This window comes from Equus asinus, chromosome 3, assembly GCF_041296235.1.
Source record: "Equus asinus isolate D_3611 breed Donkey chromosome 3, EquAss-T2T_v2, whole genome shotgun sequence".
NCBI lineage: Eukaryota > Metazoa > Chordata > Mammalia > Perissodactyla > Equidae > Equus > Equus asinus.
Window position 1 is genome coordinate 101,289,017 of NC_091792.1, and position 20,157 is coordinate 101,309,173.

The 20,157-nt window shown below is 39.3% G+C and overlaps 1 long non-coding RNA gene across 1 annotated transcript in view; it reads right to left on the reverse strand.

Moving 5' to 3' along the window:
* Positions 1–408: 408 nt before the first annotated feature.
* Positions 409–20,157, reverse strand: part of LOC139044849 (uncharacterized) — a 39,015-nt gene continuing 19,266 nt past the window's right edge. Inside the window, exon 4 of the long non-coding RNA XR_011502173.1 lies at positions 409–13,123. This is a non-coding gene — a long non-coding RNA (uncharacterized lncRNA). The remainder of the gene's footprint in view (positions 13,124–20,157) is intronic.

Here is a 20,157-nt window from a genome sequence, read left to right on the forward strand (position 1 = left end):
AAAGTTATACAAAATGTATACTAGATAATATTTCATAACTGGTCGTTTATATATCTTTTAACAGGCAGCCCCATGAACGATGAGCAGTTCTCGAAGAGTAAGAAAAGAAAGCTTTGTAAATGTTGGATTTCCTGCTCTTGGCAGGCCCTGTTCAGTACAGGAGAAAAGTGATCAAGTTGCCCAATATGCAGCTCTTTATCCACTTTAGTCCACTTATCTTTTTAAGATAAAGGAAAGCAATCAAAAAATGTTGGTCATGTAGTTACATCACTCTTTTTGTTCAGAACACCCTCTTTTAATAATGATGATATTCTGGGGGAGAAAATGACGCAAGTTTTCTTTTTAGTCTGCTGGGGTTTTTTTTGGTTGGTTGTTAATGTATCCTTTATTTTTATTTTTTATTTTTTATTTTTGTTAACAACAGCATTTCCCCAGGCTCTCTTTGTCTGTCCTTATCACTTTGGCTTACTTTGCTGCAGCTGTAGGTCTTATTTATTAGAAAGACATTCTCCCCTCGGCTAATCAGCCTCTACTTTTCAGTCTTCCCTAAGCTTTCTTGAGGGCGCTTTTCCGGCATCATGCACACACACAGAATGAGGAATCAGAAGTCTGGCAGTCCCCAAGACTTCGAGGGGATTTACTTCATTATATATGCTTGGTCTTCTACAGCACCGTGACAGGGGTGCAGTGGAGTTGGGTGACACCGTGAAGGCCTGATGGGGAACCTTTTTCCTCAGTGACGTCTGAGACTGAAAGTGGAAGGTGGGCACAGAGAGGAAATAAGCAGCGGCCCGCCCACAAGGAAACCATGCATTTGTTCCCCGAATACTTGACTTACTCTCCACCCATGTTTGCAGCAGAAGCAGCAGCAGCAGCGGCTCCTCCTGCCCGTGGGTCCTGTCCCCACGCAGCAGCTCTGACTGCCCATGGGTCCTGTCCCCATGCTATTCCACACTATTCTCTAAATAAAAGAGCACTACCGCCAGATCTTGAGAGTCCAAGAAATCTTTCTTTAGACTCCTTGGCTCACTGACCCCGCATCATTTCTGGTGGCCCATATGGGGAACTTGCTTCATAGGCTTGTGAGCTCAAGTTCTGGTAAGTGCCCTTTTTTCCTTGTGCCTTTCTCTTTTTTGTGGATGGATCTAAATTCACTTCTCCATCGGGAACTTTCTTGGACGGCTGTATGAATCCACGTTTGCTGCCCATGGCTACTCTATGGGGCAAATCATGGCATTCAGCTTGAAGAGAATCAGTACCTTAAGCCTCAGGGTGATGGAGAATGAATTAATCCATTCCTTCCTGACTCTATCTCTAATATATAAATTTTACATGGGCACGGGTTGACCGCTTAAGTCATTAGGATGGTTGCCAATCTCCAAGACTCCCATGGAAGGTTTCTTTTCCTAAGGCTGGATTGGTATCCCTCCTTCTGGCACCTGACCACACTCCGAACTGCGGGAAAGTCCCAATTGGGACTCCAGTTCAAGGAAAGTACCAAACTCTAAACTTTGGTTGAGTATGGGAACCCCTTCTTGGGAGAATGGCTCCAGGATGCAATTGGGTAGAATGTCCCCCAGACTGGTGGAAAATTGCTTACTGTTTTTCTCTATCCTTTATCCTGGGGGCCATTCACCAGGTACCTATTACTGCCAAGCAGAATAGGGAAGATGTTCAAGGGATGCACCCATCATCCTTTGCTGCAGGAACCCCAATGGGGGGATTTTCAAGGTAATGGCTCCTTTTCTTTCATCTCTCTTAAAGTTCTCCTTTTCTCTTGGGGACTTTTCACCAGGCACCTGTTACTGCCAGGCATAACAGGGAAGGTATACAAGGGATGCAATGCTGGGGGACGCCCCCATCACCCCTTGCTATAGGAACCCCACACTAGGAACGAGGGGTAGGACGCTGCCCTAGGTTCAGGGGGGATTTTCAAGATAATGGACCCATTTCTTTCATCTCTCTTACAGTTACAGTGGCCATTTTCGTCTCCTTTTGAGCTTTGCAACTGGGAAACAAAGAAATCTTTAAAGAGTAAAAGGCTCCACACCTGGGAGCCACCCCCAACTCTGGTTTCCGGGCCTGATCACCTGGCGACCCCAAGTGGGGTGCCCTCTTTTGACGGTTGACTCATTGAGTATTTCAGTCATCTACTGAGTCGGTTATGAGGGTAGAAGACCTGTGATTTATTCTGTGAACTGTCGTGCTAGGGTAGTGTGCCCAGGCATGGGAACTGTTGTGTGACTCTTATCTTGATAACCATCTGGAAGAGGCCATGAGGGCGAGGTCTGATCTCTTCTTTTCCTTTCTTTGTCTGTGTTGTTCATCACCTCCTTTGTTGTCACCAAGTTGAGGTTAAGTTCAGGCTGGACCTGAGCAGAACCTTGACCTTCTGTAAAATTGAAAAAATAAGCTTTTTGCCAGGGACTTAACTCTCAACCCTGGCGCTGGGAGCCCCAGCCTCCAGCCAGTTCCAGGCCTTTGCCTCCTGCTTCCCTGCCTCAACTGTGCTGGCTCAGAGACAAAGTGCCCAGGCTAAGCGAGACTTGACTAAATCTTATAACTATGTCAACACCCGCAATCGGCCTCTGCGCCCTTTCTCCAGGTGCTGTCAGTCAGACACTGGCTTTACTGCCATGGGGAATGCCCTAAGCATCCCCAGAGACTAAGCGCTTGGTGCATTCTAACTAATTGGAAACACTTGCAATTGGATGGGTTATGCCCCAGAAACTCCAGCCAGGAAAAAACTTGAGGGGTTTCTCCGTGTCTTTGTGATGCAGTTGGACAGGTAGATCAACCTACAATGTCATTGAGTTACAACCCAGTTTCTGAGAAATCAAGAGCTCTGTTTAATTGGCTTAAAGTGAGTGCTTACAAAAATTCAAAATGTAGGAGAAATTAACCCAGTGTCCTTCAAGTTAATGTGATGTGAATTAATCTTTGGTAAGTGAAAGCTTGTTTAAGTTTGTTTGTTTGATTGAAATAGTCGTGTTGTCAGAGTTGTTGGTATTTGCATATGACGCAGGGATGCAGCTTGGGTTTACTAGTCAAATAAGTTCATGTTGTCTGTTAGAAATTTGTCAGCAAAATAATAGCTTTAAATGATGATCAGTTTTGTCTAAAGTCTCATGAGGTTTTCATGGGTAATCTGAACATACTTGTTGGAAACAAATGATTTAAATAGATAAAAGTGGGTACAATAACTGTTTTATGGTCTGTATACTTGGGGAAAAAAACAGCTTTGAAATTCTTTTTGGTAACAATCTTGAGTTTTGGCAAGTTCAATTAAATGATAAAAATCTGAGTATCTGGGTCATTTTTGGATTGGATGGAACACTGAAACATTATTGTTAAAAGTATGTAAGTTATCTACTTTTGGCTTCTTATTGTAAAGAGGCTAAAAGCGTTTGGGTCTATTAAAGAGCATGCCTTGTGTTTTATTGTGAAGTGGCATGTTTTTAGAAATTATGAGAAGTGTTTAGAATGCTGATATAAAAGATAATTCATAATTGCTTACCTTTTAGTGTTTACTCTGGTCTGTTAAGGGTTAAAAGTTCTTATTAACCTATATGATTAAAGCTACTGGAAATTAATAAGGAAAACAGCTCTGTATTCAAGGAAAGTAAAATGTATGTTTTCAGTAAAGAGGGTATAAAGAATGGAAGTATTTTTGTTTGATGGGTTAAGAAAGATAAATTTGTCCTAATGTACTAGAAAGGAAAAAAAGAAAGACTTTGGGACAAATTCTGAAGGCAAAAAGAAAGTGTAGAAGGTTTGTGAAGGAGAAATTCTGAAAGGAGTTTTATGCCTGGTCAAGTAGACTAAAGTAAATCCAATTAAGTGAATGAGTTTTAATGTTAAAAATAAGCTGGCGCAGAAATTAAAATTTGGTCTTCTCTCAAAGGATAATTTTCTTGAACTTTTGGTCTGCTCTTGATAAAGAGGTTATAAAAGGTGTTCCTTTGAATAAGTCTACCTAAAAGACAAATCTGTTTTGTTGAAATAATGACTGAAGTCACTCTTAACATTGTTTCTGTTCTCACTTTGAATGGATACCTAAGCATTGTGTGACAGTGAGCGTTGTTTGAACAAGTGTTTTAAAATCTTTTGGTATTTTTGACAAGCTTTTCGTCAAAAATATTCAAGTCCTGAATAGAAGGGGTTTTTTTTTGACAATACTAAACTAATTAGGCTTATTTGATCTATTAAACTACATGGGAAGCATTGTCAAATAAGCAATGATAAACTTTCTTAGGTGGTATTATGTGGGTAAATATTATTAATATAGATGTCTTAGAATTATATAGCATTCCTAAAATTCTGATCTGTCCTGGTTATCAGTCATAATTCCAGTTATTATCTTAAAGTGTTATATGTCACAGAAGTAACCAAGTTTCTTTGTCAATTGCCCTTTGAGTCTTTTGTCTATTTGCAGATAGTTGCTGTTTTACTCTGATGCCTTTTGCTTTTGCAAATATGTTTCGTCTTCAGAGAAATTCCTGGAAAGGATTCTGACACAAGATTCTAAACTACAGGTTTCTGATAAACTTTCAGATTGTAAAACTGAACAGGGTAAGAAATTACAGAATTCTAACAGAAACTGAGCTCATAAATCTGCTAACAGAAGATTAAGCTCAAGAATCAATTATACAGGACTGTGTGAACTGATGAGGATGATTATAATTTTTTGTGACTTCTGTTTGAAATATTGTTGATTTTTGAGGTGTTGTTTTGTTTTCTCATATTTAAAGAAATCTTTTTCTCTTTTCTCTTATGCTAACTATGCCTTATAGCAATTTAGTGAAATCATAAGTTTATGAGCAGAACTAAAACATTTATCTTTTTCTCCCTATCTGACCCCTCCAGAATTTGGAAACTCTTTGTGAGTGAATATGGTTATTTCATGGCAATATTTGCATAAGTTCAATAAGAATCTGTTCTCCTTATAACAGGACACATTGGTTATATTACCAAGGCTTTGACTGGAATGTCATATTTGAGAGAGACATATAGGTGCAGACATAACAAGATAGCTTTTCAGGAACAAAGATTGGACTTTCTGGAAATAAAGCCACTTGGAAATATGGGACTGGTACCTTGTTTACAGAGATTCTGGCAATCTTACCTGGTAAGTAAGGAAGCTTGCTTATCTGGCAGGTGCAAAGAACCTCAGAATATTTTGGGGGACCTCAAGAAGAGAGAAATCCACCCAAATCTGTAGGTACTGCAGGCAAAATCTGACAGCAAGTCCTTGGCTTGGCTTTTCTGGCCTCAAGAGGCCTTTACAGTTCAATCTGAGATTCCTCATAAGAAAATTCCAGCCAAGCAGATTTTTAAAAAAGCCTATATAATCAATTGCTATTCTTGCTGCACTTATGTAAATAATTGAACCAAGTTTTATTAAAACTACACTTATTTTGCAATCCGATTAATCTTAATTTGGCTATCTTGTAAAAATGAGGGTGATTTTAGAGAGAAAAATTATGTTTCAGTAGAAGCTATAGTATGTACACATTCATGGGTATTATATTCTAGTTCTTTTCCTCTACAAGATTCATCTATTACTAATCATAATGTCTCCTTGTGGCCATCCATCTCTGATGGGGAGTTCCCTGGCCACAATCAAGCCTTTTCCTTCAACATTACTGCCCAAATACTAACTAGATTTGCCTTGTCACAAGTGGATCATAAACAACAAGTTCCAAAGGTAAAGTCCCCAACTTACTGATACACACAGGATGGACTATATCAAATTTGGGACGAATATATTTGGCTCACTCCTAGTAGTGGTCAACTCAGCCAAAAGGCCACTCTATGTTGAGAACAAACCAATCACACCTGTGATATGTGGCCTAATAGTACCTGACCTATGGGAAAAATTCCCCATTGTATGTGTTCTTATATCATAGCCTTAAGAAATACTGATTGGTTTGGGACTGACTGGGATAGACGGCCCAGCGTACGTTGGTTAGCCACTAATGGCACTCAGTGGTTATGTGGGTCCAACTTATGGCCTTGGCTGCCACCTGGATAGATTGGACGATGCACCCTAGGTTTCGTCTGGATGCAAGGTAGAACTACATTTACTATATCTCCTCCTGCTAACCTACCCAACCTGCAACAGCACTGGACGCGCTCTGTCTTCCACTGGTATGACCACCTTGCCTCAGTTTTCCTTCCCCAATTAAGAATCGAAAGTGTCATCTGGCACATGGAAGCTCTAAACAAATTTACTATGAAAGCATTAAATGATACACAACATAGCCTTTTGCTGCTTGATTTAGAAGTATCCCAAATGCATAAGGCAGCACTCCAAAACCGAGCCATTGTAAAAACTTGTGCCATTATAAAAACTGAATGTTGTGTTTATATTCCTGACTACCATCAAAATATCTCTGGCTTCCTATCTGATATGAACCACCAAATTAAGGCCATGTCTGACCCTACCCTATCTCTAAATGATTGGTTGAACTCTTGGTCAGGACCAGGTTTCTGGACTACTATCAAAACCCTATTCATTGCGTTAATCATATTGCTTGTATTTCTTATTATAATTTGTTTATTTCATTGTTGGTCTTCCGCATGTCAACAAAGTTTCACCTCCTGGACCACCTCTCATCAAATTATTGTCTCATCTCTAGAGGAACTGTATACCTTTTCAGCCTTGGACTCCACGGGCGCAGCCTTCCAGTCTGCTGAACCTCCTACCTGTACCTATGGCCCCATTTAGGGACAGCTCTACGACCTTGTACAGCCGGAAGTTGTTACAGAAGACTGACCATCGTCCATATCCCCAAAAGATTTCGGGGCCAGATGGGTTCAGACGGGGTTTATGATGAGGATTTTAGGCTGGCTAATTTTACAACTGCAGATGAGAAGCAGGCTCCGAGGACTGGAGTTTGCTTGCCCTCTGTTGGGAAACATTTACATTTGTAAGGGAAACCTCCATCTGTAAAGATGCTTCCCTCTCTGTGCCAGGAAGAAGGGAGATGGCCTTATCTCTAGAAACTCTTAATTACTGCCAGAGGCAAGAACTGAAGTTGTTTACTGTCTGGCAACCTCATGTAACTGCCGCACCCCCCCCCCCCAAATCCTCCTTTGTCTTTGGCTGAGGATAATATTTAAGCAGTGGCTTCTGCCATTTACTCAATCCAGTTTGATTCTTATCTAAAAGTTGTGGGACCGCTACCGGTACTGATACCATTTTAACTTTTTTACGTATTCTTTCCTTTGTCTTGTAAAGAGATAACTCACATACCTATGCCTTAAATTTAGCCTTACTCTCCACCCATGTTTGCAGCAGAAACGGCAGCAGCAGCAGCTCCTCCTGCCCGTGGGTCCTATCCCCACGCAGCAGCTCTGACTGCCCATAGGTCCTGTCCCCATGCTATTCCACACTATTCTCTAAGTAAAAGAGCACTACCGCCAGATCTTGAGAGTCCAAGAAATCTTTCTTTAGACTCCTCAGCTCACCGACCCCGCATCAACGTCGTTACATCATCCTTTTTGTTCAAAACACCCTCTTTTAATAATGATGATATTCTGGGGGAGAAAATGACGCAAGTTTTCTTTTTAGTCTGCTGGGGTTTTTTTTGGTTGGTTGTTAATGTATCCTTTATTTTTATTTTTTATTTTTTATTTTTGTTAACAACAGCATTTCCCCAGGCTCTCTTTGTCCGTCCTTATCACTTTGGCTTACTTTGCTGCAGCTGTAGGTCTTATTTATTAGAAAGACATTCTCCCCTCGGCTAATCAGCCTCTACTTTTCAGTCTTCCCTAAGCTTTCTTGAGGGCGCTTTTCCAGCATCATGCACACACACAGAATGAGGAATCAGAAGTCTGGCAGTCCCCAAGACTTTGAAGAGATTTACTTCATTATATATGCTTGGTCTTCTACAGCACAGTGACAGGGGTGCAGTGGAGTTGGGTGACACCATGAAGGCCTGATGGGGAACCTTTTTCCTCAGTGACGTCTGAGACTGAAAGTGGAAGGTGGGCACAGAGAGGAAATAAGCAGCGGCCCGCCTACAAGGAAACCATGCGTTCATTCCGCGAATCCTTGACTCCTGAGGAGTGTCCTTCAAACCTACTCTCACTTAAGCTTGAAAAGAAAATAGAACGTTCCCCAGCTGCTGCCGTCCATCCTTAAATGCTGTATCCTGCACTTCCCTGAACTTGGTCAGGCACCAAAATTCCCTCACAACTTTCCAGATATCATCTTTCTCCTCCCAAATGATAGTTTTAGACAATGAATCCTAACTTTTTATTTGACAGATATTTAATGATAACACACTAGATGCCAGGCACGATCCTAGTACTCGGGGATACAAAAATAGATAAATAAAACAGTCCCAGAATCTGCCGCGGTACACGTGAGGTGTAGATGTCTCAGAGATGTAGGGCGAAAGCTCCAGCCAAGGTCGGGATGCCTGACTTGGAGTCCCAGCTTTCCTACTCACTAGAGAGAGGATCTTGAACACCTTGAATAATTTGAATTGAAAGCCTCAGCTTTCTAATGTGAGAAAGCAAACAAACAAATTGGGGGGCGAGGAGGGACCCCAGGGAGCAGTGGTTTCTTCTTCCTATGTAAGATTAAATACAAACATTTGTAAGAGCACTTTTACCGTATACACCTAGGCTGTTAGGGCTTCACGTGGCTATAACTTCAAGAAGGGAAGAGAAGGATGATCCCTCGCCTCAGCAAAGTAATCTGGTGGAAAGCAGGCCTGAGAAGAAAGCACCTCAGGATCAGGACCTGTAAGACTGCCCTGAGGCCACACTTCCCCTTCTGCTCTGCTCACTATTTCAGGCTCCGGCTGTTTTCTGTCATTAAGGGTGGTTTGCAGCCCCAAACTTCCTGCTTAAATTACCCTTGCTAGCAGAACCTGCAAAGGAGACAAGAGTACTTGTTGGAGGGAGAGGAACAGGAAAGGCATAACCTAACCTGGGGTGCCATCTTCAATCAATTCAGATTTTTCAACCAAGAACTCATTTTTTAATCTGAACTTAAAAGAATGAGACAATTTATATGCAGACTATTAAATCTCTTTCTTCAAGCAATCAGCAGAATAAATCAGTGAACATCTCCTATATTCTCTTTTCTGACTCCCAAGGACAAGACTTCAAATCTGAAATTAGCAAGTCCAACATTTTACAACCTATTTGCCTTATAGATATTTTGTAGCTGTTGTTGTTAATGACAGAAGAAAGTATCTTTCTGAGGGAGGGTTTATCTATGCAAGGGTCATATTCATAACACAGTTAATTCCCACATATTGATGTGCTCATCTTTGAAATTGTGGGAATTATGTACACTGTTGAGACCATCTGACTGACCACAGCAGTTTTCCCAGCCAGCCACGTTAACCTCTTCCAGTCCTACTAGCCTGCAAGCAAGGTAGCCTTCTGCAAACTTTCTCTGAAACCCAAGAATCCAATGCTCATTTGCCTCTTTGGCCCAGCTCATTACTTTAGTATCCAGAGCTCTTTCTGTTATGCTAAAAGTCAACTGATAGAAGTGGAGTAGCTTTGACATGGCCTGAAAAGACAGGCAAAGGAGAGAGCAACTGAGAATATGGCAATTCCTGAAAGCAGAGCTAATTATCTCAAAAAGATGGATCTGTCCCAAATAAAATATATTTTACGTGGTCCAGACTGCCTTCTGGGACATTGTACATTATCATTTATTTAATACATTTTTCTTTTACAATTTTTTCCAAGAACCATAATCTAAGTCAGATATTTCCTGTTTTTTCTTGACATCATGGTTGACACTGTCCGCAAAGAATCACTTAGGAGACATCTGTTGAATATATCATCTTATTGCTAAAGGAAGTTTTTATTTTCTGTGAAAGCAAATATCTCTTATTTTGATCCCAAATAAAAAGGCAATTGACATTTAAGATGGTATGAATAAGTAATATAAGTTTACATTTTGCTTCTCGTAACATTTTAAAGTGTCTTCAAAAGGAGAGGTTTTTTTAACTTGTGAAAAGAAAGATTGCTTTATTTCAAAGATCCTCAGATCTGTTTAATTACATATATTATTATGTTTTTCAACCACATTCTGAACAAGATATTGTGGCTACACGCAGGAACAGAACCAGATTTTTTTTAGGGGGCACTGGAGGGGCTCTCTCTAGGAGAAAGAGTAGAATTTACAAATACAAAATTAGATATGAAAGTGAATATTTATTTTAAATGAGACAAATCAAGAAAAACTATAGATTTTTAAAAGTTGACATATATTCACTGTTCCAGTTATCTATTGCATAGTGAATCATCCCAAAATGTAGTGGCTTATAACAACAGTAATCATTTTATCATCACACACGGTTCTGGGGTTGGCTGAGCTCAGCTAGGCATCCTTGCTCAGGAGCTCTCATGAAGTTGCATTCAGGTTGTGGCGCAGGCTGGAGTCAGCCTGTGGCTCCCTCACTCACATGTCTGGACTTGGTGCTTCCTGTGGGCTGGAACCTCAGATGAGGCTGCTGCGCAGAACACCTGCATATGTGGCTTCTCCATGTGGTCTTTCCACTTCCTCATGGCACTGTGACAAGGCTTGAAGAAAACCGATTGAACACTGTGTCTCCTTTTATGACCTAGCCTTGGCAGTCATGTAGCTTCTATCCTCGTTTCATATGCTACTACAACAAATTATCACAAATTTAGTGGCTTAAAACAACACAGATTTACTGTCTTATAGTTCTGGAGATCAGAAGTTTGACATGGGTCTCACTGGGCTACAATCAAGGTGTTGGCAGGACTGCCTTCCTCCTGAAAGCTCTACGGAAGATACATTTTCTTGCCTTTTCCAGCTTCTAGAGACCATTACATTCCTTGGCTCATGGCTCCTTCCTTCCTTTTCAGAGCCAGCATTATAGCGTCTTCAAATCTTTCTCAACTCTGACCCTTCCACCTTCATTTTCCACTTATAAAGATCCTTGTGATTACATTGGGCTCACCTGGATAATCCAGGATTATCTCTCTATTGCATGGTCAGTTGATTAGCAAACTTAATTCTATCTGCAACCTTAATTGCCCCTTGCCATGTGACATGATATAGTCACAGCCTCTGGGGCTTAGGACAGGGACATCTTTGGGTGGCTGTTATTCTGCCTTATTCAGTATTCCTTCAGCCACAGTCATATGTCTGTTCAGGTTCAAGTTTCAAGGGGAGGGAACATAGACTCCACTTGTGGATGAGAGGAGTGTTAATCACCTTGTAAGAAGAGCACATGGGTTGGGAGATATTGTGGGGATCATCTATGGTAAATAAAATCTTTCACACTCACAAATATAAAAAATCTTGGAAATGCCATGATAACTTTTATCAATAAACTGCCTAACATAGTCTATAAAACTTTTTGCAAATATTTTTGGCTGCAAACTCCCTAATCACCTCTTCATAAGGTAACAATATTGCAAGGTAATTTTTTTTTTTAATTTTGTCTTTCCTCTAGCATGGCTGATCAACCTTTTAAAATTGTTGCTATTTAAAAATATTTTTTTCAGTTTTTCAACTCATTATTAATGTATCATATTTTAGAATTGGTATCTGATTTGAGAAAAACTTTATCAAATTTTTTTCATGTATGAGCTGTAAAAAGTCAGGGCATCAGGAAGAACTAGGAAAATCATTAATTAGCTTGTTGTCTGTTTCCTTATTGCAGAAGCGTATTTTGAGTTTTATGTTATCCTGGTCAATGTCAACATTTTGTATCAAATCAACAAGAAGTTTCAATTTTTTTCAAAATGATATTACAATTCCTTCCTCTTCATTAATGAAAGTATCAAACAATCCAAGAGCCTGTCTATTACTGCTACTAAAAATTTCTCTCTTCCTTTTTAGGGAAATACTGCTTTTGGAATGATCTGGAAAAAAATTCTGTTCCATGGATTTCATCACGTGATTTTATCACTTTTACTTCACTTCTCATTAACTTTTTATCAGAATTTTCTTAGTTCTTTAATAAAACCACTTATAGATAAGAAAAAAGGGCACCTTTCTTTTACATCCAAATTAAGAGTTTGTAATTTCTCAATTGTTTTATTGAAGCATCCCAAAATGTGTTTCTAATTTCAGTTAAAATAGTCTGTCTCAAACTCCTCCTTAGCCAGCTCCCCAGACTACTGGTGGGCCCTCAGCACCTCCAAACACGAGAGAAATGGTGCAGTAGAAGTTGACATGGAGAGAGACAGCAGCCTTAACATGACTAAAATGTCTTACTTTTGCAAAACTCAGAAAAACATGTATGTGAACACTCTGCTAGGGCCTATCCTGAGACCTCAGAAAGAGCCTGTGCAAAGGAGGGGCCCTGAAGCTCAATTTCATTAGCTTCACAATAAATCCACACTTAGTCATCAATAATTAACTGTCAAGCACTGTACTAAGAGATTTATATGTACTGACGTAATTTTAATGCCCATAAGAGACAGCAATGCAGAAATAGAGGCCCAGAGATTTTAAGTAACTTGATCCCACAGCCTGACAGTGGTGGAATCACTATTCAATAGCAGACAATCTGACTCTAGGACCCATTCTCTTAATTACTATTTCACATAGTGGCTCTAGTATTCAGGAAGAAGGAGAATAAAGCTTCAAACTGAACATAAGCTCGATCATTTGGCTATACTTTCTATTAAATTCATGCAAAATGGTTGCATCAGTAGTTTAGGTTAGCCTAAACGAAGGCAATTTGGATTTGGATGTTTTATTAGGAAATTTAATCAATAAATGATTCAGCTGCATACTTTTGTAGGTGTGTTTTCCTTTTGTTTTTTCTTCAATATCAAGTGAATATACTTTCTGAGAAATCTGATTTCTCTACCAAAGTAATCTGGAAAGAAATCATCCAGAGAGAGACCAGGCATACTGAGATTAACTGCCTTCACCCTGGAGTTTTGGATTTACATGTTTCTAAAAAAGCAGGCCAATTGTTTGAGCACAGTCCTACCGCTCAAATCCCAAGAAAGCCAGTAGAAGAATTAAGAAGAGGCTCTTTCCGGTGGCCCTGTTGCCGAGTAGTTGAAAGTTCCATGCTCCATTTTGGTGGCCTGGGTTTGGGGTTTCGGATCCTGGGTGCAGACATACTCCACTCGTCAGCCATGCTGTGGAGGGATCCTGCATACAAAGTAAAGGAGGATTGGCACAGATGTTAGCTCAGGGCTAATCTTCCTCAAGTAAAAAAGAGGAAGCTTGGCAATGGACGTTAGCTCAGGGCAAGTCTTCTTCACAAAAAAAAAAAAAGAGGCTCTTTCTTTTCTCCCTTTAGATATCACAAGGAGATATCACTTTTGAAACATCATGTGGGTATGTCATATCACCAGTTTGCAAATGTTTAGATGCCAGGTCCTATTGGTCTTATTGGTCTTGATAGGGACTATTTTGCAGACATTTGAGCTGTTTTCCATCTTAAGACACAGAAGCTTTTTATAAATCTTTATAACAGAAGATTGTAATCAGCAAGTACGTTCTCTGATTGCCCTACCATGGCTGGTTCTTCTCTCATGTTCTCAAAACCTGCACACTATCATTCTAAGTGCAAGTCAAGGCCGGCTGATCACTCACTGCTAAAAATAGCAGGTTGAGCTTTACAGCCTGTGCTGGACAGAAGGAGGGTGGAGATGGGGCGGGGTGGCACAAATACAATATGTGGAATATACTTCTCTTGACAGGTACCCAGAGTTTACCAACTTATTGTGCTTATTGTGTTGTGCGATGTTTGTAAGTTTTTATGATGGACATGGTAATATTATCTCTAGATCTTTTATTTAAACATTATAGAAACTTATTGACTCATTCTACATGAAGATTAGCTTCCTAGAATATTCAGGTTTCCATAGTCAAGTGTTTTTTAAATGTAGCCCACACTGCATTTTAAAATCTTTGCTGCTTTTTGTGTTCAGCTTAACAAACATTATCTGGACAGCTACTGTATTCAAGGCACAGTGGTGGAAAGGAGAGATACAAAGTGACTGTGGTTAACCCTCCTGCAGGGAGCTCGGAGCCTAGTCGGGGAGAGCCCGGTGGACAAAGAACAATGTTACTCTGTGATCTGTGCAACCACAGGAATGTGTATAAAGTATAGTAGCAAGATGGAGAGAGAATAGTTATCTCGGGAGGAGAGATTAGGTAACTCTGTACAGAAGATGTGATTCTTAGCTGCTTCTAAAAGAGTTGCTTCTGCTATGGAACTGTGTCTTCTTTCAACTCGGAATGTTACATTCATTTTTAACAGTGAGCAGCTTCTGCCCTAAGAACAGATTAGCAGCATCTGAGCTACTCAAGAGTACATGTTCATAGAACTTCCACCTTCAGGGTGTTCTTTTAACACCCATGTTTCTCAAATATTTGTGAAATTCATTATCCTAACTCAAACTACTTCAAGTTATATTTTGTGACTTATTTAGACTAAGAATATTGCTGTTTCCCTATAAATGGATTACTTTAATATATTTTAATTATGAAAATAATAAAAGCACCTTACAGAAAATGTGGAAAAAGAAATAGTCTGTAACCAATCTAACACAACTAATGTTATCGTGGAGTTGTAAAATCGTCCAGTCTCTTTTCTGATAGATGTCTTTTATTATATTGTAAAATATGCATACAAGAGGGTATATTTAGTATGTGTACAATTTAAAGGTCATTGATAAAACAAATGATTGTATATCCACTACCCAAGCTAATAAATAGAATATAAGCTTGCCTTTGAAACCTCTGGATGCCTTCCTCAGGTCAATCATTCCCTTTCTTTTTAAAATAGATTACTTTATATGTATTTCAGGATAATATATTGTTTAATGTTTGAACTTTATGTAAGTGGAATTACAATGGATATATTTTTCTGTGACTTTTTTTTCTCAACATTATGGGGTTCCCCCCCACCCGCTTTTTTGGGAGAGCACCTGAATGGGAGCCCACCTGAAAATACCAGATGCTGTCAGCTTGTGCTGCCCTCCCCTGCTCAACATTATGTTTGAACTTCATCCATGTTTGCCTGTAGCCATAGAAGTTTTTGTTGCTATATAATGTTCCATGGTATGAAAATACCACACTCGATCCATTTTACTGTGGATGGACTTTGGAAATCTTTGCAGTTTATCACTATTACAAAAACTACTGCAATTCATGTTTTTTCCTCATCTCTTTGTGCACACATCCAAGAGTTTTTCTATAAAAGATACCTAGAAATGGGATTTCCGGATCTCAGGGCATGAGCATCTTCTACTGGACTGAGTAGCATCAGTCAGCTTCCAGAGCAATTGGACCAAGTTCCACTCCTGTCGGCCTCTGTGAGAGTTCCTGCTGTAGCACATCCTCGCCGACGTGTTACCTCTTTTCATGATGCCTGAAAACAATGGCCAGACTTACACGTCTGTAGCCTCCTCTTGATATAAAGCTAAATGCAGAGCAGATGCTCAGTAAAAATTCTCTGGTTGCTTGATTTGAAAGAATATATTCTATAAAGTTAAAGACTACTGTACTTAATGGGGCTGGCCCGTGGCCGAGTGGTTAAGCTTGCGCACTCTGCTTCAGTGGCCCAGGGTTTCGACGGTGCAGACCTAGCACCACTCATCAGGCCATGCTGAGGCGGTGTCCCACTTAGCACAACCAGAGGCACTCACAACTAGAATATACAACTATGTACTTGGGGGCTTTGGGGAGAAGAAGAAAAAGAAAAAGAAGATTGGCAACAGATGTTAGCTCAGGTGCCAATCTTTAAAAAAAATAAAGACTACTGTACTTAAATATACAATTATTCTTTTTATATATAGGAGGAAGCTTTGCTTTTATTTTTAAATTGATTAATAATACATACATAAACATACATTCAGACATGCGCACACTCAGAAACACATAAATACATAATGCTTGTTTATTAACGCAAAATATGGGAGCTAGGAAATAGTATTTCTTCAGTTAAAAAGATATATGCTGAAATTTTTCTACCTTTTCACACGTGTGTGTGTGCATGTGTGTGCATGTGTGCGCTTCCTTAGAAATTTGCATCTGTGAATAAAAAGGGCTTTAAAACACTGTCATTTGAACAGAGTAATCCACCTCATAAGCTCTCATTTGGAACCACTGATTAGAGGGTTCTCAACTGACAATTTGTGTAGAAATCAAATTAAAAATACATAGTTTAAAGTTAGCTTAAATATGCACCTGTCTAAGCAGAAACAGGGCTGCAGTGAATACATTGAAACTCTAAATTTACTTTTTCTCTATTTATAACAGAGTTTCATCCTCCTACCATCCATACCAATTTAAAACCAGCTTTGTTTTAAAATATAAACCTTTTATTAATCTGTCAAGGCAATCAATTTCAAGACAAACTTTAGGAATTTTAAAGGTAAAAATAGTGTATTTGTGCAATTTCAATATATTTCAAAATCAGCAAAATATAAAAATTTAAATTATAGTTCTAAAAAAGAAAAGAAGTCATTTCTTACTGGTCAAATATATTCTTTTTATCTAAAATGTAAATGGTTGCTAAATGGTAATACATTAAAAAGAGTAAGACAAATGTATTTGTTATCTAATAATTCTGAGAATTATTGGAAAAACAATTCTCTTTAGATACTTCAATTCAGAGAAGCTGTGTTCCCCTAGTTAGGAAACATAATAAATAGCAGAGAACATACACTTTCTAGTATCATGCCTGGGGTACTGTATTGGATCTAATATTTATAATATTGTATTTGCTTATTTTCACAGATAACACTTCCTTCATGTTTTTAATTCACTAAGCAAAAACGAAGCTGTTCTCTGTAGGGCCTGAATAATCTGGGTAATTGTGATAGCTACATTTCATTTTGTGCTGTACAGACTTTAACTTCACAATAAATATACATACGCCTGACCTTAGCTGTCTAATAGCTGAAAGAGCCTGAAACCTGGAACAAGCACGCTTAGCTTTGAATACTGTCCCTGACACCTACTAGGTGAGTGAACTCTCAAAGCCTTCATTCCCACATTTGTAAAACTAGGATAGAGGCAGTTACCTAACTATCTCACAAGACTGCCTGGGAAGATTAAGTGAAAGGAAGTATGCAAATACCATTAGTAAACCATAAAATGCAAAACAAATGTAAATTAGTAGTAGTAATAGTAATATTTTGGGTTCCAATTCCAGCTTTATTGTTTAATATCTGTATGACTTATAGAGCAAGCTACTTAACTATTTAAAGCCTATTTCCTTACCTTAAAATGGCAGTTTGATGAGGACTAAATGAGACAATATAGAGAGAGAGCTTAAGCACAGAGTAGACAGTAAAGGCTTAGCAAGCATAACTATTATTTTATTGTTACTTATTACCCATATCAGGAGAAAAATTGCTTTGAGTCATTCTTCCAAGAATCATAATAGGCTATGTTAACCATCCCTGTGATCACTGACCTGTGCTTGGGAGAGACCTGAATTGGACAGCACACAAGCTACAGCGAAGGAACAGATCTTTTCTCTGTAAAGAGCTAAGTGGCCAACATGAAAGGTGACCCTTGTCCTTCTTCAGTAATTGGGTGAACCAACGTGGACATGAACTATATAAACAAATTTCACGTGCTAAGAATATTGTTGCAAAGCCCAAGGATCAGCATCAGTATAATTTGACTAATATTACACTCATAAAATGTTGGATAAGAATTAGTATTGCTTGTTTATTTCATACAAGGACACTTCAACCATGACCTACTTCTTTCTCTTTGCTTTTGTTTTTATATCGCCCTGTCCTTGCAAATCTGTACTATGTTATTTCTTTTCACCCATTTCTACAACCAAATGGCTTTGGCTGTCTCCACCCAGCTGTCTTTTTTCCATGTTTTTCTGAGAGGTGGACAAAGTAGGTCACCATGGAGAAAAGCCCTGTGCTACTTCTTACAGACTGAATTCACTTTCCCCTACAGCCCTTGAGGTCAGACGTCTCCAAGAAGTTTATGACCCAAATTCAGGTCAGCAATGTGCCAGGGAAACCAGACAGCAAAATGGAACAATTCTGGCTCCAAATGATGCGACCATTTATATGATTCCGTTAAAAAAAATTAAAGTGACACACAATTGAAAAGCATAACATTTTTAGTGTATTGTAGCATGTGGCATATAGAACAACAGTAATGTAAACCAAATAGTTGCTATTTTATTTTTCCATAAGTATATAGCACTGTGCTACCAGAAGCCACTGAATCATGGTAACTTTTGATCTTATCCCAACAAGTTGCACCAGTACTGGGAATCAAACACTTGTTTATTTGTTAATGCAACCGAGGGAACTCAATCATTGGGTTTCAGTGACACTAAAATATACACACACATTCTATTTCAGACCAAGCAACGTATTTCCTTTCATATACAGGTTTGTTGTGATAATCAACTTCCTTTTTGAAAAAACCAGTCTGATTCATATACTTTGCCTCACTGTTAATAAGTCATTGTATTTGTTCTCAAGAAACAATCTAAATTCTGTATGAATATTATCCACGAATTTTTAAGTTTTAGGAATTGTATATGGTGTCAGTAGATGATTTAGCATTCTTTTGGGGTGTGAGACAATCAATTAAACGCATTTCCTTCACATCATATCCTTATGTATGAATGTTATATGTGCATACACACTAAAAATTAATTATAGACTCTGACCATTCCAATTTTCCCTTGGGAGGTTTTCCCCACTGCCCAAAGAGAGTTTGACTGGGATTTGCTAGGCACGGTGTCAGTATCCAAAATGCAGTTGATATTCTTCTGGTTATATGTCAGCTGTCGCTGAACCACTTCTGGAAGAGTTTTCTAAAACAGCACAAAAACACCAATGAAAAAAACATTCACTTTGGCTCAGTGAACACTTAATGAGGAACTCCTGTGTGCTAGGTACCACAATGAGCACTAGAAAAAAAAAAGACACAGCCCTTTACAGTTTGGTCAAAAGGCAGACACATAAATAGGTCATTCAAATAAAACATAGTAAATGCCATGATGGAGGTGAGCACAGGGCCATGGGAGTATGGAGGAGGAACTAGAATCTTCTTTCCTGAATTTCAGACTTATTAATCCAACAGTCTACTGGATATCATTAACTTCTCAACATGCGAAAAACAGAACTCGGAAACTGTCCTATCCAAATAACTTTGTAGCAGATGCTGCAGGCGCCCTGTTTGTTTCCTCTGGCCTCCAGTCTGCTTTGCTTGTAAGTGAGAACAGCCCTCAACCAATGCCTGAGTGGGTGGAGACATAACCCAGCTCTCTCCTAACTCAGGTGGGATAATTCAGAGGTAGGCTAATTCTTCTATGTGCTCTACAACGGTCCCATTGAACCTCTGCCCATTGAGGTCATTATGGTAAAAAGAGGTCCAGTGGAAGGCCCTGGAAATTCCTGTCCTTATTAGGATTATAAACCCAAAGCACACACCCAATGATATGACACTTGGAATGTCTGTGAGAAATATGAGGCTGCATGAAATCTCTGGCAAGCAACAATCAGAGAATCAAGTGTGGGACTCAGAGTTCTGAAGTAAATCTATGCTCCTTCTGCAGACAACAATTCTCCTTTTCAGAAACAGCTTCTAGCTTGACACTAGTACTGAATGCCTTACATGTAAACCATCTTTCCCATTATAATCTGGGTGACCTTCCCAGCTGTAAGGTTAGGTGTGCACAGAAGCAATCTATTATCAAGTGGAAATGGTATTGAGCTCAAGCAGGTCCCGAAGGCTCAGCTAAGTTATCTAAGCAGGTGGCTTATAATACACCCCAGGGTAAATTTCAAGCAAAGACATTGGGTTGTCCACTTTTTCTGAACTGAGAGGTGACCAGAAGTAGGGACTTGCCCTGATTCATGGGCGGTTACTAACAGTTTGGCTGGATGTTCACGGACTTGGTAAAAACAAGTATGGAACATTGGTGAGAAGGGGTCTGGGGAAAAGTTATGTAGATGGATCTCTCATAATGGGCACAGAGTGTGAAGATATTTGTGAATACCCTCCAAAGAGCATCCATTACAGAAGAGGCTTTCAATAATCAGGTAAGTAGGAGAAAACAACATATTCTGTGTATGTCAATCAGCTTATTTCACCAGCCATTGGAGGTCTTGCTCAATGGACTCATATGTGTAAAGTGGTCACTGTGGCAAGAATGCAGGCTATTCATGGGCTTAATAACA